Source organism: Delphinus delphis, chromosome 19, assembly GCF_949987515.2.
Source record: "Delphinus delphis chromosome 19, mDelDel1.2, whole genome shotgun sequence".
Classification (NCBI taxonomy): Eukaryota; Metazoa; Chordata; class Mammalia; order Artiodactyla; family Delphinidae; genus Delphinus; species Delphinus delphis.
The window spans coordinates 7532665-7549260 of record NC_082701.1 but is presented as its reverse complement, the minus strand read 5'-3'; positions in this window follow the sequence as shown (position 1 = coordinate 7549260).

Here is a 16596-nt window from a genome sequence, read left to right as displayed (position 1 = left end):
TGTTGTCTAAAACTGGTAGAATCATGTCCCTTTCCTGAATACAAAAATCTTCTGCCGTTTATCTTCGCCAATAGAAGAAGTCCAAATCTCTCTGCCTGACATCCAAAGCCCCTCATAAATCGACTCAGGCATACATTTCCAGGCTTAACTCCCCACAAACCAAACTACTCCTGCAGCCACATAGATTCACCACCATCCCCTAAATGCCTCTGGGACCCTCCCACCTCTGCTTCTTTGCCCAAGAGTTTCCCTGTGCTTTATAGGCTCCTTCCTACCAATAAAATCAATGTTCAAATCCACACCCATCCTAAAAGTCTACCCCAAACACTACCTGCCCAAAAGCCTTCCCTGACTTTTAGTCATTGAAACTCTGTAGCACTGAGCTTTTCTTTGTGTCTCCACTGCTGCCTTTACAAAAGTATGCTTTGCACAGAATTATTTTTGTAAGACTTCAAGCAACCTAAGGCAGCTGGCTTATCCTGGCAGCCCACACAGCACCTTATTTGGGGGCTGATACCCAGTAAATGTTTGCTGAACTGAACTAGTCAATTGCCTGTATCTAATGTCTTTTCACTTCATCCCAGAAGGTTTATATGGCTGCATTTGGAAGGTTAGCAGGTGTAACAGTCATCCTGCCCTGCTCCACTTTGTACCTCAGTCGCCTCTGGCCATACTTGTTTCTCTGTTCCGTTGGGTTTTATGAATATCACTCAACAAATTTGAACTGAGTGCCTACCAGTTTCAGGGGCTGTGCCACAGTCCTTCACTGTGCACTGACCATCCCCTCTGTCAATCCCCCCAGCTATAAAACTTTGCCTAAGATGGGACTTCCCTGGCGTTCCAGTGGTTAAGACTCCTTGCTTCTACTGCAGGGGGCACAGGTTCCATCCCTGGTTAGGGAACTAGGATCCAGCATGCTGCACAGCATGGCCTAAAAAATAAAAATTAAAAAAAAAAAAAAACTTTGCCTAAGAAGTAAATCAAATCACTCGATCCAGGGCTTCCCTGGTGGTGCAGTGGTTGAGAGTCTGCCTGCCGATGCAAGGGATGCCGGTTCGTGCCCCGGTCTGGGAAGATCCCACATGCCGCAGAGCGGCTGGGCCTGTGAGCCATGGCCGCTGAGCCTGCGCGTCCGGAGCCTGGGCTCCGCAACAGGAGAGGCCACAACAGTGAGAGGCCTGCGTACTGCACAAAAAAAAAAAAAAAAATCACTTGATCCAAAACATACTGATACACCCACTCTAAATTCACCCTGGCTAGACTTTTTGTGGCTTTGAGGTCTCTATGGCCATGTCTTCTTGGTTGTGTAGTAACCCCAGGCAGCTGTACCAATCCTTCACTTTTCTGGAGCTTTCCCTATCTCTCCCTACCATAATGACCTTGATGGGAAGACCAAGGGCTTCCAGTGGAGATGTCTCATCTACTTCATCTACTCCTATTCCCCTTTCAACATTCTTCCAGGGAAGAGATACTCCTCTTCCTTTCCCCATCTGTATCCTCAATCCCTTGCCTCACCCCAGCCTATTTCCCATCTCTAGGCTTAGCTTATGCTGTTTGCGGTGCCTGAAATGCCCTTCTTTCTTTCGAACTCCCGATCATCCTTTAAGATCAGATTGGCTTGTCCCTGCTCTGTAGATAACTATCATTTCACTTACCACGTTGTTTTATATCTTCGACAGCAAAATAATATTAATAATACATTAGTATCCAAGGTCTCTTTCTCTCCTCCTGGATTCTGTCTGTGCCTGTTAGGTTGCCAGATCATTGCACAGTATCAGAAGAGTAGCGGAAAGGTAGGACTGAGAAAGGCAAGCTTTGAGTGATTGGGTTTACTTTGGATAGGATGCAGAGTTACCGGCAAATGAGAGCAGTTGGGTTTGAAAAGGGAGCAGGAGAAAGTGAAGAGAGAAGAGCCAGGATGGTACGGGGTTAGGGAAGAGCCGGAGGAAGTTTGGAGAGAGGAAAAAGAGAAGCTTTAGAGCAGAGTGAGAAATGCCTTAGGGGAGTAGGTGGAATACCTTTCCCCTGTTAGTCTGATACTGTACAGTGAATGACCCGGGAACCTAACAGGTAAAGACAGAATCCCCCTTAGCAGAGAGGAGGAGGGAAAGAGAAACGAAGAATAGGATTTTAGGAAGGTTTCTCGTAAATCATTTATGTAATACCCCCTTTGACGTTTTTCTCAAGAGACTACAATGAGATCTGAAGGGCTTCCCTGGTGACGCAGTGGTTGAGAGTCCACCTGCCGATGTGGGGGACACGGGTTCGTGCCCCGGTCCGGGAGGATCCCGCAGGCCGCGGAGTGGCTGGGCCCGTGAGCCGTGGCTGCTGGGCCTGCGAGTCCGGAGCCTGTGCTCCGCAGCGGGAGAGGCCACAGCAGTGAGAGGCCTGCGTAACGCAAAAAAAAAAAAGATCTGAAGTTGCTTTGCAATTACTTTTGAATGCCAATTATCATTTCTTTGTATGATTCTGTATAGATACTGGACGTATCCATCCCTAGGCTTTATGTAGTTAATAACATTGTCTAATTATATGTCATTTCTCTTCCTGTGAGCCCCTTGTGTCCAAGGACAATGTCTTCTTCATCTTTGTGTCACTGTCGATTAACAGAGTGCCTGGCACACAGTAGGTGTCTGATAAATGTTTGTTGAATAAGTGAGCTGGTGCTCAATTATCCTCTCTAGCATCTTTAGTTGCTTCCTGTCCATTGGATCCTTTCCCCTAGCTATATAAACTTTCATAGTTCTCATCTCTCCTTAGAACAAAAGAGGGAGGGGGAACAGTAGAGGGAAAAGAGAAGGAGAAGGGGAGAAGAAAGAAAGAGAGAATGAAGGAGGAGGAAAAAGAGGCCTTCAATACTAAATGGTCTGGGCTATGTGACGCTCCTCTGCCATATAGCTAGTGAATCAACGAGCAAGAAATTCCCTCTCTGTGGGCTTCCCTGGTGGCGCAGTGGTTGAGAGTCCGCCTGCCAATGCAGGGGACACGGGTTCGTGCCCCGGTCCGGGAAGATCCCACATGCCGCGGAGCGGCTGGGCCTGTGAGCCATGGCCGCTGGGCTTGCGCGTCCCGAGCCTGTGCTCCACAACGGGAGAGGCCACAACAGTGAGAGGCCCGCGTACCGCAAAAAAAAAAAAAAAAAAAAAAAAAAGAAATTCCCTCTCTGTGAACCTAAAACTGCTGTAAAAATATGAAATCTTAATAAAAAATTAATTAGAAAAAAAGGGGACTTCCCTGCCAGTCCAGTGGTTAAGACTCCATGCTTCCACAGCAGGGGGCACGGGTTCACAGCACAGCCAAAAGAAAAAAAAAAAGCTCCCTTTCTGTCTGTGATGTTATGTCTCTGTTAGACTAGCCAGTGTAGTAACACCTGATGACTTCACCTTAGCTACTACAGTCAACAGAGAATCACTGCTTCATTTATTATATTTTGTGGCCCTGGGGAATATTTAAGAGACGTAGCTGAAAAACTCAATGTCGTGTGACTGTAAGAACCATGTTTCAAATATTGTTAAATCAGCCTGGAATAAACTCCTTCAAGACTGACCAACGTGGGCTTCCCTATTGGCGCAGTGGTTAAGAATCCACCTGCCAATGCAGGGGACACGGGTTGGAGCCCTGGGCCGGGAAGATCCCACATGCCATGGAGCAACTAAGCCCATGCGCCACAACTACTGAGCCTGTGCTCTAGGGCCCATGTGCCACAGCTACTGAGCCCATGTGCCACAGCTACTGAAGCCCATGTGCCTAGAGCCTGTGCTCCGCAACAAGAGAAGCCACCGCAATGAGAAGCCCACACACCGCAACGAAGAGTAGTCCCTGCTCACCACAACTAGAGAAAGCCTGCACGCAGCAATGAAGACCCAATGCAGCCAAACAAAAAATACTGACCAACGACGTCATGCTGTGTTGGTCTACCTGCCAATCCGTCAGCAGTATTTACTGAGTTCCCTGCATGTGCCAGGCCTGGGGCTGGATGCTGGGCATAGGTGGAAAAAAAAACTGTCAGGATCACTGCCCTCAAGTGGTTATATTCTACTAGAGGAGACAAGACCTTAAGCAAGTAAATAGTTATGTCCTCTCAAGTGTGCAAAGTGCAGCAAATGAGCATCTCTAATGGGATCCTGGTGACCACATCTTGGGTGGCTGGGGAAGGTGAGGGAGGAGGTGGCATGTGCAAAGGCCCTGAGGAAGGAGGGTATGAGACTGAGGAACTAAAGGGGATTCCTGCAGGAAAGGGGAAGAGTGGAGTGATGAGAGATGAAGCTGGAGAAGGAGGTGGCAACTCATTCGGGGTCTTCTGCACCACGTTAAGGGTTTTGACCTTTATTCTGAGAGCATCAAAAAGCCATTGGAGGGACTTCCGTGGTGGCACAAGAATCTGCCTGCCAATGCAGGGAACATGGATTCGAGCCCTGGTCCAGGAAGATCCCACACACTGCGGAGCAACTAAGCCCGTGCGCCACAACTACTGAGCCTGCACTCTAGAGCCCCGGAGCCACAACTACTGAAGCCCGCGTGCCACAACCACTGAAGCCCGCGTGCCTAGAGCCTGTGCTCCACCACAAGAGAAGCCACCGCAATGAGAAGCCCACGCATAGCAACGAAGACCCAACGCAGCCATTAATTAATTAATTAATTAATTAATTAAAAAAGGAAAAGCCATTGGAGCGTTTTAAGTGAAAGAGTACCTGCAATCTGATTGGTGTTTATAAAAATACTCAGGTTGGCTACTGAGTAGAGAATGGATCATAAGGAAGCAAGAACAGCTTTGAGAGGCCCAGAGAGGAAGCCTGGCAGTAGTGTGAGCAACACTGTCCCTGTGCTAAACTGGTGGCTGCCTGGGTGGTGAGTAGATGTCTTAAGAGATCTTTAGCAGGTGAACTACGCAAAACTTAGTGATTGATTGGACTTAAGGTCTGGGGAGAAAGAGGGAAGGGTGACTCCTAGGTTTCTACGCCCTTGACCTCATATAGTGTCAGTTATAACGACAAAGCACCTGTTCAGCTCCAGGTGCTTCAGAAAGGCTAATTTAGAGCAAAGGACTGAACACAACATCAGCCGGAAAACATCGCTGTTTGTTTGTGACTTCACTTCACCTCGGTGGAAACATGGGAGGTGAGTAAGAAAATGTGAGCAACTCAGCAGGGCTGATTCAGGTTCTTGAACAAGGAGTGACACGCTGAATCCCATCCATGCAGAAACACGCTCCTCTCCCCTCGCACTGGAGCATCCTTCGTCTTGCACCATCCTTTCAGCCTAATCAGGTGTTTAAAAGTGACAGGGTGAAATGGTGATTGTTTAGATTCCTGGGCTGAAATTCTTTTAACTTGTCTGAGCTAAACGCCCCAATCAATTAGAGTCCCTTGCCAGAAATCATACTTTCAGGATCGACATTCTGCAAATGGCTAAGTGTTGATTGTTGCTGCAGCCGAAGCTTCAGACCCACCTATGGACACTTCCAGGCTCTTTGAAAGGAGGGACCAAATGATCAAAGGACGTGAGCAGACAATTTACATAAGAAGAAACCAAATATTAGGAATTGTTATTTTGGAAGAAAGATTCAATCTCACTAATAAGCAAAGAACGTTAAATTAAAACAAATCCAAGGAACTCCCTGGTGGTCCAGTGGTTAGGATTCGACACTTTCACTGCTGAGGGCCCAGGTTCGTTCCCTGATCAGGGAACTAAGATCCCGCAAGCTGCGCGGTGTGGGACAGCCCCACAAAACAAGAAAAATGAAAACAAACCCAGAGGAGCCATTTCCCATTTGTTCAATGAAATAAAATAATAAAATTTAATAATGCTGAAACTGTAGTGAAACTGGTAGGTTTAAGCATTACTTTTTGATTGCAGTCTACATTCTTATAATATCTGTACTGGGCAATCTGACAGCAGGTGATAAAGAACCATAAAATGATCAACTCTTGATTATCTCTGTTTATGGCAGTACAGCTTTAGGAAATAATCCCAAAGCTTTGTTTGGGTGGGTGGCAGATACAGCAACGAACAAGTAGATAAAAATCCCTCCCCGCACGGAGCTCCCATTGTAGTTGGAGACATAGGGGAGCGTTGCTGACGGATGAGTGTGTCAGATGATGGTAAATGGTATACAGAAAAATAGTTGGGGAGGTGAATGGAGAACGCCAAGGGTTGGGATAGTTTGAGATGCGGTGACAAGAGAAGGCTTCACTGAGAACCTATATTTGAGCAAACGCCTGACTTAATGCATTTTGCACTTACTCTCATCTATAAGTATCATTGTATATACAGCAGGGCTCTGAATGATGTTGGTCTAGACTTTGGGAGTATAATTCAGCCCCTACCTGAATTCTCTGGATCACTTTTACAACCTTCTGGACTTTATTAGAAGTTATTTTGAACAGTGTGTGTGTGTGTGTGTGTGTGTTTTAACATAGTCGTTTCTCTTGCAGGATCTGATGGCCAACACCTTGAATCTGTTAGCAGAGTGGGGTGGATATAAGGGGGGGGGGGGCTTGTGGTATAAGTGGGGGCTTGATATGTCTCAACTCCTAAATATGTTTGGTTTTTTGTTTCTTTGTTTATTCAAATGATGACAAAGTCTGGGGTGTGGCATGGGGGTCAAGGGCTGAAATAACATGGATGTTAGGGATTCTTATCTAAGAGGGCAGGAAACTTAGTAGCTAACCTGCAACTGCAAGATAGTTGAGTTCTAGATATCGAAAGCGCAACACCATGATCATAGTCAGCAATACTGTGTCATATAATTCCAATTGCTAAGAGACGAGATTTTTTTTCTTTTGGCCGAGCTGCACAGCTTGCAGGATCCTAGTTCCCCAACCAGAGGTTGAACCCAGGCCCTGAGCAGTGAAAGCGAAGAGTCCTAACCACCGGACCGCCAGGGAATTCTCTAAGAGGCTAGATCTTAAATGTTCTCAACACAAAAAAAGAAATGATAATTATGTGAGTTGATAGAGGTATTCAGTAACGCTACGATGGTGATCATCATCGCAATATATAAATGTATTAAGTCAACATGTTGTACCCTTTAAACTTACACAATGTCATCTGTCAAGTATATCTCAATTAACAACAAAAAAAACTTGACATCTAAGCTCTTGGATGGGTTGTCCATACAGGGTCATGGTAGAACTTGGAGCAGAGTATGAAATGTGGGGTCACAGATGATTGCCAGATGGCATGCACCTCGAGAGAGGGAGTTTTCATGAGGAAGGAACCAGAATGGCCTGGAAGGAGTCAGGAAAAAAAAGCAAGGAAAAAAAAAAAAAAAAAGCAAGGAAAACCATGCATCTGCTTCCCTTCCCAACTTGAGTTTGGGAGAACTCCGCCTCCCCTCAAGAGCTGCAGGAAAAGTGGCCTCTTCATGGGAAAGCCACTCCGTGGGTGAAGGAGGGGTTAGCACGAGCATCCTTTGAAGATGCTGAGGCTGTTAGAGATTTCCTCCTCAAAGAAACAAGGGCTTCGGATCACACAGGAGGAAGGTTTGGAGGGAGGTAGCAGTGGAGGAAATGGCTCAGACTGGTATTTGGGGTCGTGCCTGAGGATAACTGGTATGTGAGGCCAGGTAAAATTATCTGGGATGTTGATTCTTGAGTGGGAAGCTCCTATGTTCCTTCCTCAGTTGCCAAGAGGCTTTTGCCTCTAAGTTGTGAGTGATATTTTTAGGAGAAGCTGCTCCTCTAATATCTGCAGAAAGCCGTAGTGACGTCTCACTGACGAGGACCTTCTCTTGAGCCCTTTGACTCACTCGAGAGATCCTCTGGGGAAACTTTGTTGTAAATACTGAGAATGAGGCCATTCTGACACTTGTTTGTCCTCCTGAAGAGCAATCCTGAAACAGGGACACAACTTTACAACACAATATGAACATCTGGCTGCATTCCCTTCCCGAGACTTAAATCTCCGGATGACGGTGAATATCCACACAAAGACTTGGTTCATAATACAGCAAATCCCCTACATATGAACAAGTTCCGTTCCGAGAGTGCGTTCGTAAATCCAATTTCTTCATAAGTCCAACAAAGCTAGCTTAGGTATCCAACTGACATAACCGGCTATATAGTACCGTACTGTAATAGGTTTATAATACTTTTCACACACATAATACATAAAAAACAAACAAAAAATAAAACATTTTTAACCTTACAGTACAGTACCTTGAAAAGTACAGTAGTACAGTACAACAGCTGGCATACAGGGGCACGTTCACATCTTTGAAAGTTGCATACAACTTGAAGGTTCGTAGGCAGGGGACTTACTGTAGCTCCAAATGGGAGACTACTCAAATGTCCATCAGCAGGAGAATGGATAAACAATGGTGGCATGTTCACAAAAGGGAACACCCTGCAGCAGTAAAATAAACAAACCACCGATACACAATATAAATGAATTTCACAGACATTATAGTGAAAGCAAGAAGTCAGACAGAGAAGATTACATACCATACAGTTCCATTTATATGAACATCTAGGACAGGGATGGGGGTGTGGATGAGGACCGACTTCAAAGGGGCATGAGGGAAATTTGGGGGGATGAAGCAAATGTTCTATATCTAGATTAGAGTACAGAGTTACATAGGTTTATCTATCAAAACTCATCAAGCTATACACTTAAAATCTGTATGTTTTAGTGTATCTAAATTACACCTCAGTAAGAAATACATATATATGTATATATTCTTATTGAGGTATAAGTTAATATATATAGATATATATGTATCTATAGATAAAGATACATTATAGATATATACATATATAGATATATATGTATCTATAGATAAAGACACATTACAGATATATACATATCTATATCTTTAAATACAAATATATCAATATAGCTAGAGGTATACGTATATATATATATATATATATATGCATATGTATAAGTATATATATATATATAAAACGATCTCCTCAGCTGGGCGTGATTGTTGCCCCCAGGGTCATTTAGCAATGTCTGGAGACATTTTTGGTTGTCACGACTGGGGACTGCTATTGGCATCTAACGTGTAGAGGCCAGAAATGTTGCTAAGCAAGCCACAAGGCACAGGACAGCCCCCAAAACAGAGGTATCTGGTCCAAAACGTCAGTGGTACGAAGGCTGAGAAATCCCGTGTAGGCTTAGGTGAAAAACCATCATTGTATCATCTTACTGATCTCTGGGTTTCCACGTAGGAGAGGCTTCTATGTTGTTTGCTTTCCAGAAATAACAGCAGTTCACTGACGTCCAGGTCTTCTGTGTGCCGCAAAGCAGCCGTTTTAATCTTCCAGAGTGAAGGCCATATTTCACTGCTTAGCGGTGGGAATTGAGACAGATCTACTCTGCCTGTTGTGGTCAGAGAGTCTGGTGCGTTTCGTGGAGGGGCTGCAGCAGAAAATCCTGTTAGAGGAGGTTGGGTCCGTTTTCTGAGGATCCATGAAAGTTATTATTACCTGAAGAAGAAGGAGAATGCTCCCTCCCCTCAAGCTTTTAAACAGAGAAATGAGACGGTCAGGTTTGGGAGGAAGAAAGATGAATTTGTAGAAGATGAACTCGAAAGAGGAGCCAGTGGAGACAGGAAGCCATCGGAGGTGGTCCAGATGTCAGGTGACAGGGCAGCCCCATCCTTACCCCCCACCCCAACCCCAGACACCATCACCAGCACTTTACTTTCCAAACACCAACTCCAGGCTTCTCTGTCTGGCATTCTAGACTCCTTTTTGCACTGCTTCTTAGCACTTTAGGTGTAAATATCATGTCATTAACTAACTTTTAAGCTCTCTGAGAGCATGGACAGCACCTTACTGCTTTATAATTCCTCACAGATTATCACAATGACTGTTTACATGTACATTCATGTCCTTACAGTGACACCAAAAGTCCTGAAAAGGAAGGAAACTGTCTTCGTTTAGGAAAATACTTGATAAATATTTTAAGGAAAGATGAGACCCATAAGGCCTAGGTCAGCAAGGCCAAACAATAAGAGAATGAACCTAAATGCTCTGCATTGAAAAAAATGAACATCAAAATTGGAGCTGGATGAGAAAGAAAGGAAAGAGCAGAGAGGAAGGCTGAACGATGTAAAGGGATGTTGGAGCCTGAGAGGGCTTTTAGGAAAAAAACATACCCTGGTATGGATTTAAAGTTGCTCGTGTTTTGGGACTTTCCTGGCGGTCCGGTGGTTAGGACTCCGCGCTCTCACTGCCGAGGGCCCAGTTCAATCCCTGGTCAGGGAACTAAGATCCTGCAAGCCTCATGGCGAGGCCAATAAATAAATAAATTAACTTAAATAAAGTTGCTTGTGTTTCTACAGTGTAAACCCCTGCATCTCCCCAGTCCGTCAACAGAGAGATCTACTCATACAGATGCCTGTGTGAGTGTTTGGTTTAGTGAAAATTAAGGCGCAAGTGTATGGGTAACAGGAAGTACACCAGTGGGATTGTGGGAGAATCCCTGAAGTAAACCAGTTCAGCTGGGAACCAGAAAAGCTCATGAGAACATAAGACCCTGCAGAGAATTCTTTCGAATGGGGTTCAGGTTAATGTTGTCTAGATCTAAAAGGACCAAGGAAGCCCCCTGCTGATATCTGAACTACATTTCCATCGCTGTCACAGGGGTCCTCTACCCTGGTAGGTATGCTCACAGGAGAAGGCAGCCAGCTTCCACCCAGTTCAAGAGAACATTGGCTTACCAACAGAGGGGGCCATATTAGTGAAACAGAGTGGAGCCCGTTAAAGAAACAGTAAAACATCTTGCAGAGGAGTGCTCTCTGTTAGTGAGCAGTCAGGACTGCAGAGGATAACAGACATGCTTCCTGGAACATAAACAGCTACTCCTGGCCCTCTCCTCTCTCTCGGAAGAATACATTTTTCTGCTGGCTTCTGGGTCACTCTGGTTTACCTCCTGCCTCACTTGTTACTCCTTCTGAATCCCCCTTACCAGCTCCTCCTCTGATCAGCCTCCAGATATTGGAGGGGAGGGCCTCCTCTCTTCTCTGCTAGAGTATCTCTCTAGGTGGCCAAATTCAGTCTTATGGTCCTAAATACCATGTACATGCTGATGAGTCCCACACTTATATCAGTCTTAATCTCTACTCTTAATCCCAGCTTCACTTACTTGACACCTTCACTTGGATGTCTAACAGACATCTCAAATGTAAAGCATCCAGGGACTTCCCTGGTGGTGCAGTGGTTAAGAACCCGCCTGCCAATGCAGGGGACACGGGTTCAAGCCCTGGTTCGGGAAGATCCCACATGCTGCGGAGCAACTAAGCCTGTGCGCTACAACTACTGAGCCTGCGCTCTAGAGCCTGCGAGCCACAACTACTGAAGTCCACACGCCTAGAGCCTGTGCTCTGCAACAAGAGAAGCCCGCGCACCCCAACAAAGAGTAGCACCCGCTCGCCGCAGCTAGAGAAGCCTGCGCAGGAACGCAGGCCCAATGCAGCCAGAAATAAACAAATAAATAAATAAATTTATGGAAAAAGATAATAAAGCCTCCAAAGTCAAGTTCATAGCCTCTTCCCTATACCAGCTTCCTTCTTCCAGTCCCCACCACCACCACCGTGCAGTAAGTGGTACTAGCAAATACCCAGCTGCTCCAGCCACAACCTATCATCTTTGATTCCTTCCCTTTCCTTGCTTCCTGTATTTGATTATCAGCAAGGTTTATGGGCTCTAACTCCAAACTACAACCCTAATCTGTCTACTTCTCACTTCCAACTCTACCACCCTGGTTCAGGCCGCTATCAACACCTGCTCTACTCCTGCAACAGCTCCTAATTATTGATAGGACCCTGCTTCTTCTCCGGCTGCCCCCACCAATCCAGTCTCTGCACAGTGGCTAGGGGGATCTTTTTTTTTCTTTTAATATTTATTTATTTAGGCTGCACCGGGTCTTAGTTGTGGCACGCGGGATTTTCGTTGTGGCGTGAGGACTCTTTAGTTGTGGCATGCAGACTTCTTAGTTGCAGCATGCATGTGGGATCTAGTTCCCCGACCAGGGATCGAACCCAGACTCCCTGCATTGGGAGCACAGAGTCTTATCCACTGGACCAAGAGGGAAGTCCCCAAAGGGATCTTTTTACAACATAAGTCACAACATGTTGCTCCCTTGCTTGAACTCCTTGAATGGCTTTCCATCATACTTAGACTAAAATCTCATGCCCTTACTATGATGTATTAGTTATCTATTGCTGTGTAACAAATTGCCCCCAAATTTGGTATTTTAAAAACAATAAGCATCTATTATCTCAGACAGTTTCTATGAGTTGGGAATATGGGAGAAGCTTGGCTGCATGATTCTGACTCTGGGGTCTCTCATGATGTTGCAGTCAAGATGCTGGCCAGTCATCTGAAGGCTTGATCGGGGCTACAAGACCCAAGGTGCCTGACTCATGTATCTGGTAAGTTAATGCTGGTTGTTGGCAGGAGACCTCAGTTCCTCATCACATGGACCCTCCATAGGGCTGTATGAGTGGCCTCAGGACATGGCTGCTGGCTTCTCCCCAGAGCAAATGATCCAAGGCAGAACAAGGCAGAAGCTCCAATGTCTTTTGTGACCTCTCCTTGGAAGTCATGCTCCATCATTTCTACAACAGCCTACAGGTTACACAAGATAGCCCCACTCAATGTGGGGGGGACCACACAGGAAGTTAATACCAAGATGCAGGGACCACCGGGGACCACCTTGGAGGCTGCTGTCACACATGTCCTACAAGACCTTACATACTCTGATCCCTACTTCTATTTCCAATCTTATTTCCCACCACTGCCACCTTGCTGTTCAGCATGCTCCAGCCACACTGGCCTTCTTTCTTTTTCTCCGACACGCCTGGTATGTTCTTGCTTCAGGACCTTTGCACTTGCTGTTCCCAGAATGCCCTTCCCCAATAGGTTTTCTTTTATACATTTATTTATTTATATTTACTTTTGGCTACATTGTGTCTTCATTGCTGCACGCAGGCTTTTCTCTAGTTGCAGCGAGTGGGGGCCACTCTTTGTTGTGGTGTGCGGGCTTCTCATTGTGGTGGGCTCTCTTGTTGCGGAGCACAGGCTCTAGGCGCACAGACTTCAGTAGTCGGGGCACGTGGGCTCAGTAGTTGTGGCTCATGGGCTCCAGAGCGCAGGCTCAGTAGTTGTGGCGCACTGGCTTAGTTGCTCCGCAGCATGTGGGATCTTCCTGGACCAGGGCTCGAACCTGTGTACCCTGCATTGGCAGGCGGATTCTTAACCACTGTGCCACCAGGGAAGTCCCCCAAGACGTTGTCATAACCAGAATGTCCCTTTCTCTGAGGGGACTCCCCTGACCCCCAATTTAACATGCCCCCAGTCACTATCCCACTAGCTTTTTATTTTTATTTTTTAGAGTACTGATCTCTATCTGCTATATTTTCTTGTTTATTTGTTCATTGTCAGTCTCCTCCACTAGGATACATGCCTCATCTGAACAGGAAATTGAATCTATTTTGGTTATCACTGCCTTCCCAGCACTTAGTACAGTGCCTGGCACATAGTCATGACTTTGACAAATGAGTGAATGAAGGGCTTTCCAAGGTCTGATGAAGTATCCACAAGAATATCCACCTGCTTCTGACTTCATGCTTTCTAAGCATCCTTCTGACAGCTTCTTGAGTCTCAGAACCAGCTAGGGGATGTCCAGGGAGACACATGTGACTAATAATAATATTAGCAATAGTTAACCCTTGTGTAGGGTTTACTATGTACTATGCACTGTCTGAAGTTCTCTACATAACTCATAATAACCCTATGAGGATAGAAATACTATCATTCCCATTTCAGAGGTGAGAAAAGTGAGGCCCAGAGGGTCCAAGTAGCTTACCATCAGATCACCTAGCTAATAAGTGATAGAGCAGGATTCAAGCCAGGCAGTCTGTCTCCAGAGGCCAAGTTTTTTTTTTTTTTCCAAACAGCTTTATTGAGATATAATTCATATGTCATGCAATTCAACCATTTAAAGGGTATCATTCAGTGGCTTTTAGTATATTCACAGAGCTGTGCAACCATCACCACACCAATTAGAGAACGTTTTCAGCACCTCAGAAAGAAACCCTGGGGCTTCCCTTGTGGCTCAGTGGTTAAGAATCTGCCTGCCAATGCAGGGGACACGTGTTCGAGCCCTGGTTCGGGAAGATCCCACATGCTGCAGAGCAACTAAGCCCATGTGCCACAACTGCTGAGCCTGTGCTCTAGAGCCTGCGAACCACAACTACTGAGCCCGCATGGCACAACTACTGAAGCCTGCGTGCCTAGAGCCTGTGCTCGCAACAAGAGAGGCCACTGCAGTGGGAAGCCCACGCACCGCAATGAGGAGTGGCCCCCACTCGCCGCAACTGAAGAGAGCCTGCACGCAGCAACGAAGACCCAACGCAGTTAAAAATAAATAAATATATATATATATATTTTTTTTTGCGGTACGCGGGCCTCTCACTGTTGTGGCCTTTCCCGTTGCGGAGCACAGGCTCCGGACGCGCAGGCTCAGCGGCCATGGCTCACGGGCCCAGCCGCTCCGCGGCATGTGGGATCCTCCCCGACTGGGGCACGAACCCATGTCCCCCGCCTCGGCAGGCGGACTCTCAACCACTGCGCCACCAGGGAAGCCCTAAATAAATTTTTTTTAAACTTATAAATAAAGAAACCCTGTTACCCCCTAGCACTCAATTCCATTTGTCCCCAGCCTCCTCCCCCAGTCGTAGGCAGCCCCTAATCTACTTCCTATCTTCATGGATGTGTCTATTCTGGACATTCCACATAAATGGAATCACATAACCTGTGATATTTTGTGACTGACTTATTTCACTCAGCACAATGGTTTCAAGGTTCGTCTGTGTTGTGATGTGTATCGGCACTCCATTCCTTTTTTTCCCTTTTTAAATATTTATTTATTTACTTGTTTGCGCCGGGTCTTAGTTGCGGTATGCGGCTCCTTAGCTGTGGCATGCGAACTCTTAGTTGCGTCATGCATGTGGGATCTAGTTTCCTGGCCAGGGATCAAACCCGGGCCCCCTGCACTGGGAGCATGGAGTCTTAATCACTGCGCCACCATTCCACCATTAAAAGTCCCTCCATTCTTTTTAATTACTGAGTAATATTCTAGTATGGATAGACCCCATTTTGTTTATCCATTCATCAGTTGGTGGCATTTGAGTTATTTCCACTCTTTGACTATTATGAATAATGTTGCTATGAACATGTGTGTTCATTTTTGTGTGGATGTGTGTTTTCATTTCTTGAGTAGATAGACACCTAGGAGTGAAATTGCTGCGTCATGTGGATACAGAGACCAGGCTCTTAAATGCTTTGCTGTACAGCCTCCTGTAGCAAATGAATACCTCGAACCAGATGGTCAGTTTGGCTTAAACTCTATCAGTCTTGAGGGTCTTAGCACAACTGACACCTGCCAGACCCTACGGCCTGATCACTTCTGGGTAACCTAAAACCGAAGTGGTGAGGGGTTGGCCTGAGAATGACAGAAAATTCCCCCAGAGGAAAAACCATTGCCAGTTGCAGATTCCTATGTAAGGTCCTTCCCCCACTTCCTTTTCTAAGGGGAGAAATGGGTTTGTATCCATTCACCTGCCATCTTCTCATCCATGACTCTTTATGATCAAAGGCAGAAGCTTGGGAGGTGACGGGTTAGTGTCTGGAGGTGCTGTCAATACCTGGAAATAGAACATTCCTGTTCCAAAAAAATCGGTCATTTTAGGGATCAAGTTCAGCTGAGGTCTTTCCCAGCCCTTCAGCTCAGGCTCACACCACCTTTCAGCCCCTTAGGAGCGAGGCTGCGTCCACTCACAGTGATGGGTCTTTCTCCCCAGGGAGCTTGTTCCAGCTTCCAGCATCAGGATGACAGATGAAAGGAAGCTAGCTATGCAATCCGCAGGACCCACCAGCCTTAAAGAAGGGGCAGGATGGATTTGCCTGAGGGCAACACCTGGGACTTCCCCTTCAGGTGTCCCTGCTGAGCTCTGCATAATCCCTTGCCTGGTTGGCGGTGTCACATGCTTCAGCTGTGACTGCCACCTTGCCCACCTGAGGGGGCCAGCCTCAGGGGCTTACTGGCACAGTGAGGACTGAGTGATCAATGTCAGCTCATAAACACAGGTGCCCTTCCTGGGGAGGCACTCCGGGGCTCAGGAAAAGACAGCCCCATGACTGAGCAGTTCATCTGGGGTGTAAAGGTCAACAAACACAGGCTGTTGCCTTGGTTTTGTTTTGATTTTATCATGGGTGTGGTGAGCGTGCTGTTCAGAACCAAACGAACTTTAGTATTCCCTGAATGTCTTTATTGGACTGAAGTTCAGGTCTGTTTGCAGTTCTCATAATAAACCCTTGAACTCACTCGTCACCTTTCCTTTGGGTCCTCACAGAGCTTTTTACTGATGACCTAGGACATCCCTGTGAAATGGCCTGCAGAGTCAGTAACATCTTATCGTATACATAGCCTAGAAGGCAGAAATGTAGGACAACCGCGCTAAGTGGTTTTGCTCAGGATCGAATAATAAATGGGCTGTGGGATGAAGCTGAAAACAAGCCCTAAGCTTGTCATTCATCACACCCTTCCCACAGCCGGAGAGCTTAAGCCGAGTTTGCAAGG